Source organism: Pleurodeles waltl, chromosome 12 (genome assembly GCF_031143425.1).
Source record: "Pleurodeles waltl isolate 20211129_DDA chromosome 12, aPleWal1.hap1.20221129, whole genome shotgun sequence".
Taxonomy (NCBI): Eukaryota; Metazoa; Chordata; class Amphibia; order Caudata; family Salamandridae; genus Pleurodeles; species Pleurodeles waltl.
The window spans coordinates 656,339,412-656,354,928 of record NC_090451.1 but is presented as its reverse complement, the minus strand read 5'-3'; the positions used below and the strand labels follow the sequence as shown (position 1 = coordinate 656,354,928).

The window sequence follows — 15,517 nt, the reverse complement described above, 5'->3', positions numbered from 1 at the left end:
CTACGACCTAACTAGGGCTGGTCTGAGTTTGAGAGGGAGATTCCAGACAGATGACCAGGACTATATGCTGATTGCTTTGCTACAGCTACTTATGCAGACTTCAGGCCTTTGCTCAGGTATGGGGATGATGTCTTCCCAGGGGAACCTGAAGGGCAGATCTAGAGCTTAACATGCTGTGCTCTAACATAGCCTAGGTAGGAATTAGTCTATTGCCTCTAGTGACAATATGGTAGTGTTATTTCTATGCTTCACTCTCCTTCTTGTCACAAATGTAATATTGTCAAGCTTTATCGTCCTGGTTATTACAGTACATGCTTTATTGTGTAAGACGCAGTTCTCATAGTGTGAACAGCTGTTAAATGCTACAAGTTAGGGGCTCAGAGACTGCCTGCCCAAAAAGCCTGCTTAAGGTCAAAACATCCAGCATCAGTGGCGTAGCCAGAGTGTCATGTGCCCCAGTTCAAGGAAGGAAATGGGCCACCTGCGTGTTGTTTGAACCGTGAAAGGGAACAATAAATAGCCTTCAGTGGGCTCCTCGTGCCTCTGGGCCCCGGTGCCACTGCACCTGCTGCACCAATGGCAACTATGTCCCTGTCCAGCATGAAGGCGTCCTGACAGCCGGACTCGTACCGAGCAGCTGTAATAGCATGCTTTGGAAACGGCCACGGACTCATGCCTACAGTCCTAAGTAGAGCGTGGCCTGCCTGATTAGCTCATAAGGAGAGACATTCTGAAAGGCAAGCCTCGCTCGAGCCGAACAGGAAATGGCTGTCCCTTTTCCATGCCTATGAAAGGCGGGCGTAACAACGAGCCAACGCTCAGTTTGGATTTTGATTGACACGTTTACTAACCAATAAGGAAGCAGAATGTAGAAAAACCAGAGCGGAGAATATGATAGATCTATCATCGGACCACCGAAATGGGCGCAGTGAAGCTTGACGGATAATTAGTTAGGAGACGGATACGGGTGCTGAAACATTGGCCGGAGATAATGGGCGCTATGGGGCCGTGAGTCTGTGGAGGTCCTGTTGTGTTCTCCTTCAAAAGAAACATTGCGGTGTTCGTTACGTCAGTAGAAGGCTAGCTGCACGAGGAACTGGGCGGCGCGCGCGGCCTGAAGGCGTCGGTTCGAAGCGCTGGCCCCAAAAAACAGTGGGTAAGGTGACTGAGACTTATTCCCGCCCCCTGAGGCCGCTTCCTCTGCAGACCGGAAACGAGGGTACAAATGTTTGCAGAGACGTTGTCGCCATCTTCCTCAGTTTGCTAACACACAAACGCCCCTGTATCGTCAAGGAGTTAACTCAATTTAACTGTTAATGTTAGAATGTTGTGGCTCCGTGTAGACCATGCACCCGATGTTTTGGTTCAGCGGTGAAATCCAAGTAAATTGACACTATAATCATCCTGTTCTCAAAATGCATTGATATATTAAATAAATGTATAAGATAAGGACCGCTCACAAGCCTGCCTTCTCGTGCAGTTCTGCCCTGTACAGTAATAAAGCATGAGGCTTCCCCCCTCAGTGAAAAAATACCACCTGCTAACATAGGTAGCTCATACAGGTCTGCCAGGAGATACTGGAGTCTGTGGCACTCGACATCCCAAATGATTTTCTGCGCCTGCACCATAACTAGGGCCACTGGAATTGTGTGGTTTAACGAAGCAGAGTATTATTTCATGTTTCTGTCATTTTTGTACAGAATAACACTGTCTGAGAAAAGGTTTCACTTCAGTGGTACAAGGTTAACACCCAAATACAGTAATAAGCAACAGAAAGGGGGGGTAACAGATAACCTTCCCAAGGGGTCTTCTACTGCTTCGCCATATGTGTTGCTGCATTTTTAGTATTTTTTTTATCCGTTTGAGTTAGAAACCCTTTTTTGTGTGTTAAAATCTGCAGATTATGAAACCAATGATGGGCCAACTGAAAATGGGTCAAATCCATAACTATGCTGAAAACACAGTGACTGCAAAATCACATAATTCCAGTGGCCCTGGCCATAACCAAATGCTCCCAATGAGTAACTGGTATGGGCTAATGCCTAGGCACTCCCAAGTCTCTTTTATTCTCTATGAGCGCTACCAAGACTCTCTTATTCTTCATTTCCCTTTTGGTAACAGCCCTTGGGGCACATTCATGAGGTATTTGGAAAGTCCTTTCTGGGTGTCCTGATCAATTACAGAGTTGTATTTTGCAATGGCTACTGGGTGTTGGCACAAGCTCCTGAGTTTTTTTCCATGTTTCCTTCTCTGCTCATTGGTTTCAAGTGAAGGCTATGTTGGAGACCGCCGTTCTGTGGTGGAAGGATCTGCCTTACTGTGCATTCAAACAACATCATCCCTGACGTACATCAAGTGACACGGTGTTGTGCTGCTCAAACTTAATGCACATCTTTTCTTTATGGTTGTCCTGAATCTCTTTCGCCATGGTGATGGCCACTAAGGAGTAATTTTGTGATGGCAATTTTCTGATTGTGTAGCTACTAAGTGAATATGGTGCATTGGAAGAGAGCTACATTGTCTTTCTTTCTTAAGGCAGTCCATGAGTAGGCTATATATTTTACAGCTTTGGTGTTATGCTGTCAAAGGATGTGTAGTTTAGAATTTTTATTATTAAATACCCGGTCCAACAGTTAATTACTACAATTAAGTAGCAGTTTTTTTAGGATAGTTCTGTGTGACGGGCTCCATTCCTCTCCAGTTGTGACAAATGTTTGTGCTTCGCAAAGGCCAGTGGCTTGGTTCAGGAGAAAGTTGCTAACAAAGTCTTCCACAATATTATTGAGATCAAGGAACTATACTTCTTCAGGCCTTGACAAATCTACTTGCCCACTTGCTAGGGTGGGTCAGATTTTTTAAGTGCAAGATTTTTCAAGCCTATTGGCTTGTTCTGGTGAGAGACCTTGAGCTGGCAAAAAAGATGTTCTATTCATTCAGAAAGTGAATGAGCAATAAAGATGCCTTTAAGTATGTTTTTTATCTTGTCATATTTGGTGGGCGTTCAAAGTCAGAGTTTATCAAATGTCGGCTTATGCCTTCTTGCAAATTGCTGCTTATTTTATCCTGGAGATTGGTGTCTACTTTTCTTTCTCTAACTGCAAAGATAGAGAATTTTGAAAAGTGAACTGTCTGACAAATGTGGTGAGGTACAAGGAGGGTGAAATGAAAGGCCTTAGGATGTGAGGCTTTTTTTTCCTACACAACATTGAAATTGCGTGTAAATGAATTGTACAAATATTTCAAAATACATCCGCAGTTAGGAAAACACTTTTTGGTGATTCTGAAGTGTGGTGGAAACAAAGTTTTCAATAGGTGCAAAACAATTCAGAACACTTTACTTGGTGATGTACAAATGATAAATATTGCTGAAACTCAATATACAGTCTATAGTTTTATCAGTATATCTGCATCTGTCGGAAATTTTGTGGCCATTTAAATAGAAAATATGCTTTCTGTAAATGACAGTGCACTACCAAACCATGCTTCAATAATGTATTTATTAAAAGTGAGAGTTTTAAAAAATGAACTGAGAAACATTCCTGTCTCCGCTTGATGACAATGTTTTAATGAACTAAGGAACAAGTCCGGGGTCATGTCTACCCTATATGTGGGCTGAATTTGTTTTATATATGCTGCACAATTTTAGTCTAATAAATCAAGCACAAAAGTTTTTGGTACAGCAGATAAACATCCAAATTTCAAGGTTCTCTTATATGTCATAATTAAGGAGTAGGCTACTTGGTTAAATAATATATTTGCCTAGGACCACACAATTTGAGACCAGTTTATGAGTCAAGAGCATTACAGTTAGGTCAAGTAGATTATTCAAGACACCAGACCTGCAGGTCTAGTAATATTTTAATGTATTTTTAGGCCTGTTTTTCTCTCCCTCTGGCTTTGCTTGGACTAAACCTGGGTGACCTTGGTGTTCATATAGCACCATCTGTGTGCCACAAATCGTCAATTAGTTGTTGCTCGATACAGCATCCATCCCTATCATGCATAAATCACAGTTTACTTTCTATTGTGTCCACAGAGTGGCTTGGCTTTGGTGGTTCGATGATGATCCGTTTATGAATCGTACGCTGTATTAAAATTTTGTTGTCTTTATTGTATCCACCACAGGAACACAGTTTACCCTGAACTAGTCACAATACAACTGACTCAGTGGTTGCCTGGTCACCCTCAGTGTTCCTACGATGTCCCCAAAATTCCTTTAAGTGCCTCATTATTAAAGGGCAAGTTACAACCCTTTAGCATATTGTACTAACACCCTGAGGGACAATAAAACGATAGAGAACTAAAAATAAAATAAAAAAATCTGTATAATATCCTAAAGGAAAAGGTGAGGTGAACAATTATTAATAAACAGTTACAGAAAATGATTAGAATATGCACAATATCATTACTACTGTAACATTGTAAATTATTACATATAACCATCTTTCCAGCAGCGAATAAAGAGACTGAGGAAACAGTCCCCAAATTCATGAATTTCACTCGAATATGTAATCTTGGAGACATGCAGGTGATTTGCTAAGTCTAGTATTATCTTGCGCTTTACGCCTTATATTTTCTTTCGTCTTACCATCATGCTCCATTACCTGTATTTCGCCAGACCCTTCTGTATTGCTTATTCCTGTTTTGCGATTAATTTTTGATTATCCAGACATAGTCCACACCTCACCCCCACTTAACACAACCACATTTTTCTTGATCTTTATTACGCATTTGGCACCCAGGAATTTTGTTTCACCCTTCGGGGTACAGACAGGTTTCTTCACATAGGCCATCTCACCTATCTCGCATTTATTTTGCTTCATACCATGCTTTGCCTCAAACCTTCTCTTATACTTTTCTTGATAGTCTTTGAGTTTGTGCGACGGCAAACTTCCTCTTCTCTTGCTACAGCTCAACCACACTGGATTAAGTTTAGCTCCCGCCATTCTGCATTTAAGCTTTCGAAAAGGAGAAATACCTGTGACACTGTTTGGTGTATGCCCATAGTTTTTCTTGTAAAATTCCTTCCAGTGACATTTTGGTTTCTACTGCCGTTTGAGCACATACTCTCACTAAACAGTTCATGCTCTCATCCAAGCCATTGGCTTGCAGCGCATAAAGGGTAGTGTGATGGTGCGTGATAGACAAATCGTCAGGAAACTCCATCATTTCTTCAGAGGTGAGTTGTACCTCATTGGCTTGTGGTGCATGAAGGGCAGTGTGATGGTGCGTGATAGACACATTTTCAGGAAACTCCATTATTTCTTTAGAGGTGGATTGTACCTCATTGTCCGTCACAATAGATTTGGGAATACCTACACAGGCAAACACATCTCTCAAGAATTGTAAAACACTGTTTGTGTCAATGGAGTTCACACAGCATGACTATACCCATTTGGAGGTGTAATCAACCAATACTAATACAAATCTCACACTAGATGTTAGTACATCAGATGGTCCAACGTTGTCCAGAGCTAGTTTTGACCATGGTTCCTTAGGGATTTCCACAGGAGATGGAGAGCTGCTTTGACAGATATGGATTTATCATTTCCAGCAAAAAGTATACAATCCCTAACAACCTCCTCTACTTGTTTGTCAACACCTGGCCACTAATAGAATTCCAACACTCTGGCCATAGTTGACTTCATCCCAGGGGACCACCATGTGCTAAACTGATTATTTTTTCACACAATTCATCTGGGGGAAGCAACCCCTTTCCTATGTAAAATCTTCCTCAACAATGCTCAGTTCATCACATACATTCCAAAAAGCCCTCGCACCATCTGGTAACTTGCTGATAATGGGCCAACTTCTTACCACAAAGTCCATCATTTGCATCCATGTTACATTCTTAGCCACTCCAGCATCCAACTCATATTTAGTAAATGCTGGTTCCTTGACACATGAAATGGGTGACTCTGCAACAGAAACTACTGTCTTATCCAAAGGCATTCTAGACAAATAGTCAGCTAGTATATTTTATTATACCTGGTAAGTATGCTACCTTGAAATAGTAATCTCAAAGTCAATCAACCCATCTCTTTATCCTAGGAGTGGTGTTTTCTACATTTCTACAGGCAAATATTTGAACTCGGGGGCTATGGTTAGTTCTCACCGTAAATGGTAACCTCCTCAAGAAAAATCTGATATGGTTGATGGCCCACAAGTATGCCAATGCTTCACGACGTATCCATGAATAATGTTCCTCCGCTCCTTAGAAAGAGAGCTTGAGGCAAAGGCTATGACATGTTATTTGCTTTCAACAACTTCTGAGAGCACTGCGCCCAGTCCTTTCATGCTGGCATCCATGGTTGAAATGGTTTTGTTTGTGACATCAAAATGTCCCAGAGGCGGCATTTGAGCAATTTCTTCACCTTACTAACTGCTCTTTCACATTCAGGAGACCACAAGAACTCTGCACCTTTCTTTAGGAATAATCCCAGTGGCTGTACTACACTAGCAAAAGTGCAAATACATTTAGAGTAGTATTCTGAAAGACCAAGGAACAACCTGACTTGGTCTTTGTCAGTGGTGCTGGTGCTTGTAGAATTGCATCAGCAAGTTCAATTTTAGGACTAATAATGTCCCCTGAGATTGTGTGACCCACATAAGATACTGATCCAACTCTGAATTTGCATTTGTCTCTCTATTGAGTAAGTCCTCGCTCACGTAGCCTAGATAGTCCTTTTTCAAGGACTTCATCATGACTTGTTTTGTCTTTGCCATATACCAATATGTCATCTTTGAAAATACATGACCAGGCTTATTCCTGACAAAACCTCCTTCATCAGCCTCTGGAAACACGCAGCTGCGAAGCCAGACGAAATGCATCCTAATTAATCTGAATACTCACAGAGGTGTAACAAAAGAGGTTAATGCACTGGAGTCTTTGTGCAGTAAAACTTGATAATAAGCTGATGAAAAATCCATAACACTGAAAACACTTGCTCCTCTCAATATTGGTAATTCTTCATTCATGTTCAGCAGTGGCTGCCGGTCGAACCAGATGCAGTTGTTGAGGCTTCTCAAGTCAACACACATTCTTATCTTACTTCTCTTGTCCTTAGGGGCCAACACTACTGGAGCCAGCCATTCAGAGGATTCTATTTCCTCATAGTTGTTGTAATCTGACTAGTTTCAGCTTTTGCTTTGGTACCTTTCTCACTTTATGTACCACAGGGTGCGCATTTGCTTTCAGGATAGTTTTTAGAAATTGGGTCTTTAGTTGACGGAGGTATGCACCATGTCCAAGTAGGGTCCACAATGCTAGTCAGGGTAATTCACAATACAACCTAAATTCCCTGTGCTCACCCTCCAGTAGCTTGGCACAGAGCAGGCAGACTTAATTTAGAAGGCAATGTGTAAAGTTTTTTTGTGCAAAAACTCAACACAGTAAAAACACCACAAAAAGTACTCCACACCAGTTTAGAAAAATAGATAATATTTATCTAAATAAAACAAGACCAAAATGCCAAAGGTCCAATATACACAGGTCAAGATATGTTTTTGTAGAGGTTTAAATAGGTCTTAATTCATAGGAATCAATGAATGTATCTCTTTAGCACAAAGTACCTGGGATGCGTCAAAAACAGACGATGCGGGCCATAGGGGAGGTGATGCGTTGATTCTTTTCTTGGAGGTGAGACAATGCATTGGTTCCTTACTAGCAGGAAAGGCAATATGTGTATTTCCGGACATGCCATCTCAGTTCTTTATGGCGGTGCAGGGTTGATGGCAAATTGAAGCTCAGGGACAATGCGTGCAAGATCCAGACGTGCTTTGATGTTGGAACCGCAGTGAAACAGGCGATGCATTGATTTTTCAGCCATGAGACAGGCGAAGTCTTTGATGGCTCTGAGACTTGTTCACAAGTCCTTGGAGATCACTTGTGGTGGGAAGGCAAAGTCCTTCCAGCTGAGACAGGTAGCAGCAGGGCAACAAGCAGAAGAGCTGTCCTTCCAGAGAAGCAGTCCTGTTAAGTCCTTTAGCAACACTGCAGTCCTTCTATCAGAGTCCAGGTGCAGGTCCAGAAGTGTCTGATTTAAGGGGGTTACAGACCCCGTATATATACCCAAATGTGCCTTTGAAGTGATGGAGACTTCAAAGAGTGGTTTTGAAGTGCATCTTTAAGCTCAGCCCTCTCTACCAGGAGATCGGGTGTGGGGGGGAGTATGAGTCTTTTGCGTGGGGTCAAGCCACTACCCTTTCACGTTTAGGAAGATACATCAGTATGCAGTTGCAGCTGGGTGGCTTGTGTTCATGGCTGCCTGAGTGGAATGTACATGGGGAGCTGTCACCCAGCACAGACCAGACGTGGATTGGAGAGAGACTGACAGACACAGAGTAGTAAGTGCTGAGAAATGCCTACTTTCTGAAAAGTTTTTTAAAATAATAATGCTGAATCCAGCTACACCAGTAAGCAGGATTTCTCACTACCATTCCAACCCTACCAAACATGACAATGCCACTCCTTTCAGATCAGAAATGACCACTTAAAAGTATACAAGGACATTTCCAATGCTGGCCTGTGAGAGAAACGGACTTCAAAGTAGTGAAAAATGACTGAGAACCAGGGCATGTAAATCTTATAAGTACATGATCTGCATTTTACTTACACAGCACCCTGCCCTATGGGCTACCTAGGGCCTACCTTATGGGTGACTTATATGTAATAAATGGGGAGTTAAAGGCTTGGCAAGTAGTTTTAAATGCCAGGTCGAAGTGGCTGTGAAACTGCACACACAGGCCTTGCAATGGCTGGCCTGAGACATGGTTAGGGGCTACTTATGTGGGTGGCACACTTAGTGCTGCAGGCCCACTGGTAGCATTTAATTTACAGGCCCCGGGCACATATAGTGCACTTCACTAGGGACGTACAAGTAAGTTAAATATGCCAGTTGGGTAGGAGTCAATGTTACCATGTTTAGGGGAGAGAGCACAAGCACTTTAACATTGGTCAACAGTGGTTAAGGGTGTAGAATCCTTAAACTAGCAAAAACGAGATCAGAAAAATGGAGGGAGGCAGGCAAAAAATTGGGGGAAGACCACCCTAAGGCTGTCAGGTCAAACAATAATCCTGTGTTTAAACCCCTTTAGTAAGCCCAACGCATCTTTAAATACTTCAGGAAATGTATCCACAATGTCTATGTCATGACTGTGTTGTGACTCTAGCATCACTTGGTATGGTGAATTAGGATTCAAAGTGATCCCCAGGTCTCTTTGGTGACACCATCCTAGAAGATTGTCACCTTGCCTGGCCACATACACTATACTAACAGTCTCTGTTCCCTTGAACAATATACTCATAATAGTGTAGCCCGATAAGTTAATTCTTTGCTCCCTGCAGCCTGTAGGATTGATGCTTGGTGGCCGTAGGGTGATTATTTTCCTTCCCAAATATGTTGTCTCAGTTTTTATCACCCACTAGAGTAAAAGGAGATCCTGAGTCTGCCATTACTGCAGTCTGTAGAGTCCCCTTAATTGGTCATAGTTATATGCCACATAAGGTTCCAGGTTGAGCTCCTGGGTTCTGGCCTCTGTGTCAGACATTTTTATCTTAGTAAAGTTGGGACCATTTTGGAATTTAGAGTTCCCCTTTTTGGATAACCAACTAAAGCAAATACTTTAAAACTTTTTCTAAAGTTGTAGGCACCTAACCAGGGCCCTGACAGATATTTTAGACATTTAAAAAAATGTTAGTCAATTAGAAAAATCAAAAACAATTAACTAAAAGACAATTTGGAGAGTTATTCGTGTGTTAACACAATTGAAAGAGTGGTATCAGCAAACAAAAAGGCTTTATCCCTCTGCTGATACACCAAATGTTGGAGGCTGGCCCTCTATGTAGTGTACAAAATCAAGTACACTATGCAGAGGGTTCAGGCAACTACACGTTGTTTTCCAGAGGTAAAAATTAGACCACCTAATGCTCCAATTTTTAAAGTAGCTGGTCGAGCAATTATGCTAATCCAGGAGATGTGCTAAGCATTTGCTGTACTCACAAATCCAATCATGCACCACACACACTCAATGAATTTATAAAAATACTTCAGACTTTTATATAAATTTTAAGACCAAGATCTTAAGAATACGTTAAGTACTTTTCTTGTCATGACTTTTTAAAGTTTTGACAAAGTTAGTCTTTCTGTGTGTAATTACGCACCATTGGAATCAATGAACATTCACCTATAAAAATGCAGTACAAATCACACAGTTGAGTTATCAGTCTCTTCTCTTGCAGGGTGGTTGCAGCAGTCACTGGGCACACTGAGTCTTGGGTGGCTCCCGGTTCCGGCAGTAGCAGCATTGGAGAGGTTCTTGGCACAGGCACAGGGCCACCTCGAGGGCCACTTGGAAAAGGAGCTGGATTGCAGGTTTAAAGATGATGCCTTGGTGTCCCCTTGGGCTGTTGAGGTCGCAGGGGGTTGGGGACCCGGGGCACACAGCAGATCCCGCGATGCAAGGCATAGGGCGGCCAGGTGCAGGGCGAGTTGGAGGACCAGGAGCTGGGCGCAACAGAGTCCTTTGGAGCTGGAGGCAAGTCTCTTTGAGGGCTGCTTACAGGACAACGGGGAAACTCTGGTCAGAGGTCCAGGGTGTTCCTGAAGTCCCACGACTGGGGCTTCCTCCTGATCCTTTTTCAGCTGTGGGGGAACTGTTTTTCTGTTGGTCCAACGTCAGCTGACCAGTACCCAGGGTATTGCTGTAACTCGACCACTAGAAGGAGCAGTGCCACCAAAACGTGGCACAGATGCGGGTCACGTCAGGGTGATCGTCCTTGTGTTGTTGGGTCCCGCTGTGACTTCTGGTCGCAGAGATATTGGCCGGTTAGTGAAGTGACCCTCACTGGCTTGTTGGTCCTTTGCAGGTTTCTTGATTTTCTTAAGTGGTGCCTCCACTCAGGAGGGAGATCTGGGATGATGATTATTGAAGCCTGGCGGTCCCATGGGTTTCTTGGGGGTTTGTCCAGTGTCCAGCTCCTCGCAGCAGCGATTTTCAGGTCCTGGATGCAGCAGGCAGGGTTTGGAGCCTTTTCTTGTGCAGCAGGTCCTCAGTTGTGTTGCTGTGGTCTTCTTTTGGTGTTGGTCTTCCTTTCTTCTTCTAATCCTTTTCAAATCTGATTTCTTGGTCTAGCGGAGTCCACGAAATACTGAATTTAGTGGGTGTTTTAGGGGGAACCAGGCAGTGCCCAATGGGACACTTACCCTTGGGTGGCTACACCCATTACAGTGACCACTTCCTGTAGGAAGGGTCACTTCCCTAAACCTAATTGGCTATTTTCCTCCATTCCAAGATGGAGAAAAATGAAAGGCAGGGTCCACTTCACCTGCAAGCCCCTAGGAGTGGTGCATGCTCAGTGAGGCCACTCCTCTTACCCTTTGTGTAGTTTCCCACCTTTGCTCCCTCCAGAAATGGGGGGTTTGTAAAGGGGGAGGCCATGTGCTGCTAGCAGCAGGCCTGGGGGTTGAGTTTCAAGGGCGGTAGCCCTTTGAAGCTCTTTGCCAGGGCAGTGCACATTCCTGAGGGAGGTGGAGTTAGCTCCTCCACCCAGGAAGGGCTTTGTTTCACAAACCAGAGGGACGGGGCTCTCCCACAGGGTTTGTGTATTGGCTGTCTGATGTGGTAGGCTTCCTGGAACCAGTCTGCAACCATGCCAGGATAGTTCATTTTTGCAGGGGGCACCTCTAAGGTGACACCTGGGTACATTTTTATGGATCAAATCTGTTTATTGGTATATAACATAGACATTCATAAACAAAGCACAATGCCTACATCCATATCGGCCAGCAAACCAATTATATAGGAGATCCTCCTATATATTTAATAAGGCAATTAAGGAGCGATCGTACTTACATAATATAACACATTTCTATGTCTTCAAAGCCCAATTCTTAGAGGACCTCACCCCAACTCCAGATGATAAAGTTGTCAATCTATAAGAAGAATGCCAAACTCTAAAAGAAATTGTAACACATACTATACAAAACAAGAACAAAATTGTGCTTACCTTGCCGTCCCCAGCAGTGCCTCTCTTTCTGCCCTCCTCTCTCTGCCGATCGCCTTGAACCACTCGGTGCACAACCCCCCTCTGCCACACCCGCCAGCCCCCTCCCACCAGGCCGGCCTCCTCCAGCATCCTCAACACCCTTACCTATGCAGGGCAAGTCAACTCATTGAATTCCGCAGAAAGAATCTGGATGAACGGCTTCCAAATGTCCCCCATCTCTTCCACCCTCTGTGCGGCCACTAATGACAGTTTCTCCATTGCCAAAATGAACCAGAGCTTGTAAAGCCAGGAGGTGTAAGTCGGGACCCTGTTCGTGCCCCAAAGAGCTAGTATGACCTGTAACGCAGCATTGAGGGCCAGCGCCATCTGTCGTCCCCTCCGTGAGCGAAGAGGAAAAGAGAGGAGGTTGGGTAAGCCCAATATAACATATGACGGAAATCTAGGATTCTCTGTCTGAAAAACCCTATCCATATCGTCTAGAACACTCTTCCAATATCTATGCAGCTTGGGACAGTGCTATAAAAGGTGAATACGTGTGCCCGTGCTGCCACAACCCCTCCAGCAGAGATCGGATTTGGCGGGGTCCCATGCGTGCACCCTAGCCGGGGTGTAATACCAGTACGTGGCCAACTTATAGGCAGTCTCTGACACCGACGCGTGGTAGGTTGTGTGGTGCGATCTGTAGAAAACACTCTCCCACTCCTCATCTGCAAGCTCCCTCCCCAGCTCTGCCTCCCATCGTCTCTGACCCTTGGTTTTAGTGGAGTGCGTCTCCGCCTGCAGGAGTTTGTAAAGATCTGCAATTATTCTTTTGTCATCTTTCTTTCCCATAAGCCATTTCTCAAACTGGGTCAATGGCCTGGATACCAATGGCCTAATCTCCGGCTGAAGGGCCCAGTGTCGCACCTGATAGTACGTCAACCTATCTGCTTCCACAAGCCCGTAAGCCTCCCTCATCTGATCAAAGGCCATCACACCATCCTCATCGAATAAACAGCCAACCCTTTTGCAGCCCCCATCGTACCAATGCTTAAAATGCTCCGCTTCCAGCCCCGGGGCGAAGTCAGGATTCCCGCAAATCGGAGACATCGGGTAGGGGAAGGTCGTCAAACCCCGCTTTACCACCACTGCATCCCAGACCGGGAGCGTCTCCCCCGTAACCGGAGAGGAGTAAAGTCCCGGCGCTCTATATCTACGTCGGAGCCATGGCTCCCTCCAGATAGGAGACCCCGCAACCGCTTGATCCATAAAACACCAATGCTTTTCTGTGAGCGGTCGATTCCACTCTAGCAAAAAGCGAAGTTGAGCCACCTGGAAATACCGCAGTAAACAGGGGATCGCCAGGCCTCCCGCCTCTTTAGAACGGTTTAGAACACCGCGCTGCATCCAGGCAGGCTTTCCCCCCATATGAACTTCAGTATCGCAGACTGAAGTGTCGCTATGGTACGCGGCGAAGGGGTTAGGGGCAGCGCCTGAAAGACATAAAGTATGCGCAGTAAGACTGTCATCTTGATCACGGAAACCCCCCCCGAACCAGGAGAGACCATGCTTCCCTCACTTCTCCAAATCATTCAATATCTCTCGAGATAGGGAAACATAGTTCATTCTACACGTTCTGGCCGCTGAGGCTGCCAGGGCAATCCCCAGGTAGGGCACGTGGGACGATGACCATATAAAGGGGTATCGAGCCCGCAGGGCTTGTTTATGTGCTGGTGTAATTGACAAGCTTAGGACTTGGGCTTTGTGTGTGTTAACTTTAAACCCCGATACCTGACCAAACTCACTAATGGCCCGCATGAGCGCTATGAAACCATAGGATCCGCCAACGTGAGAATCACATCATCGGCATAGAGACTGATGAGATGATGGTCTCCCCCAAAATGAACGCTGGAGATTAAGGTATCATCCCGGAGGCGCTGAGCGAGGGGCTCCATATAAAGCGCAAACAGTAGCGGGGAGAGCGGGCACCCCTGCCTCGTCCCCCTCCCTATCGGAAAAGGAAGCGCCGAGGCCCCGTTTACGCAGACTGCCGCCCACGGAGCACTATAGATACACTGAATCCAGGTCCGAAACGCCGGGCCAAGACCAAAGCGATCCAACACCCGTAGAAGGTAGGGCCAGTGCACCCGATCGAATGCTTTCTCCGCGTCTATGGAAAGGAGGAGCGTCTCTCTACGAGCTCTGTTAGTTTTGTCTATCAGATGGAGGAGCCGCTTCGTGTTATCCCCACACTGTCTATGGGGAATAAAGCCCAACAGGTCCGGGTCAATAAGCCCCGGCATAAAGGGGTTAAGACGCTGCGCTAGAATACCCGTGAATAACTTTGCATCAATATTAAAGAGCGAAATGGGACGATACGAGCCACAGTCCTCTGGGTTCTTCCCAGGCTTCTGGATGACTAAGAAGAAGTTAAAGAGCCGAACTAAGAGCGGGGCCAACTCAGAGCAAAATGTCTTATAGAAGAGCGCCGTAAAACCGTCTGGGCCCGGCGACTTCCCAACAGAAAGGCGCGAGATCGCCGCAATCACCTCCTCTATTTGTATTGGCTGGTCAAGCGAGGCAGCGTCTTGCTCACGGAGTGGGACAATCTTACATTCTGCGAGATAAGAGGCCGGCTCCACCCCTCTCCCCGCCTCTGCCGCGTCTAAGTTTCTATAAAAATCTGCAAACACCTCTGCTATCTGCTGATCCGTCCGTACCTCCCCCGAGAGGGGGAGCGCACCATCTTTATAGCATTGGCCGATCCCTGGGCTCTCAGCCTGTGGGACAAAAGTTTCCCACATCGATCACCCCCTACGTAGTACAGGGAGTGCAGAATTATTAGGCAAATGAGTATTTTGACCACATCATCCTCTTTATGCATGTTGTCTTACTCCAAGCTGTATAGGCTCGAAAGCCTACTACCAATTAAGCATATTAGGTGATGTGCATCTCTGTAATGAGAAGGGGTGTGGTCTAATGACATCAACACCCTATATCAGGTGTGCATAATTATTAGGCAACTTCCTTTCCTTTGGCAAAATGGGTCAAAAGAAGGACTTGACAGGCTCAGAAAAGTCAAAAATAGTGAGATATCTTGCAGAGGGATGCAGCACTCTTAAAATTGCAAAGCTTCTGAAGCGTGATCATCGAACAATCAAGCGTTTCATTCAAAATAGTCAACAGGGTCGCAAGAAGCGTGTGGAAAAACCAAGGCGCAAAATAACTGCCCATGAACTGAGAAAAGTCAAGCGTGCAGCTGCCACGATGCCACTTGCCACCAGTTTGGCCATATTTCAGAGCTGCAACATCACTGGAGTGCCCAAAAGCACAAGGTGTGCAATACTCAGAGACATGGCCAAGGTAAGAAAGGCTGAAAGACGACCACCACTGAACAAGACACACAAGCTGAAACGTCAAGACTGGGCCAAGAAATATCTCAAGACTGATTTTTCTAAGGTTTTATGGACTGATGAAATGAGAGTGAGTCTTGATGGGCCAGATGGATGGGCCCGTGGCTGGATTGGTAAA

The 15,517-nt window shown here is 45.1% G+C and overlaps 1 protein-coding gene across 3 annotated transcripts in view; it reads left to right on the top strand.

The window, feature by feature from the left end:
- The first annotated feature begins 888 nt into the window (after positions 1-888).
- The window catches only part of ZNF687 (zinc finger protein 687), a 252,804-nt gene continuing 238,175 nt past the window's right edge, over positions 889-15,517 (top strand). For all 3 annotated transcript variants that reach the window (XM_069218357.1, XM_069218358.1, XM_069218356.1), the window contains exon 1: positions 889-1,156. The gene's annotated coding sequence lies outside the window, so the exon portion shown is untranslated. The remainder of the gene's footprint in view (positions 1,157-15,517) is intronic.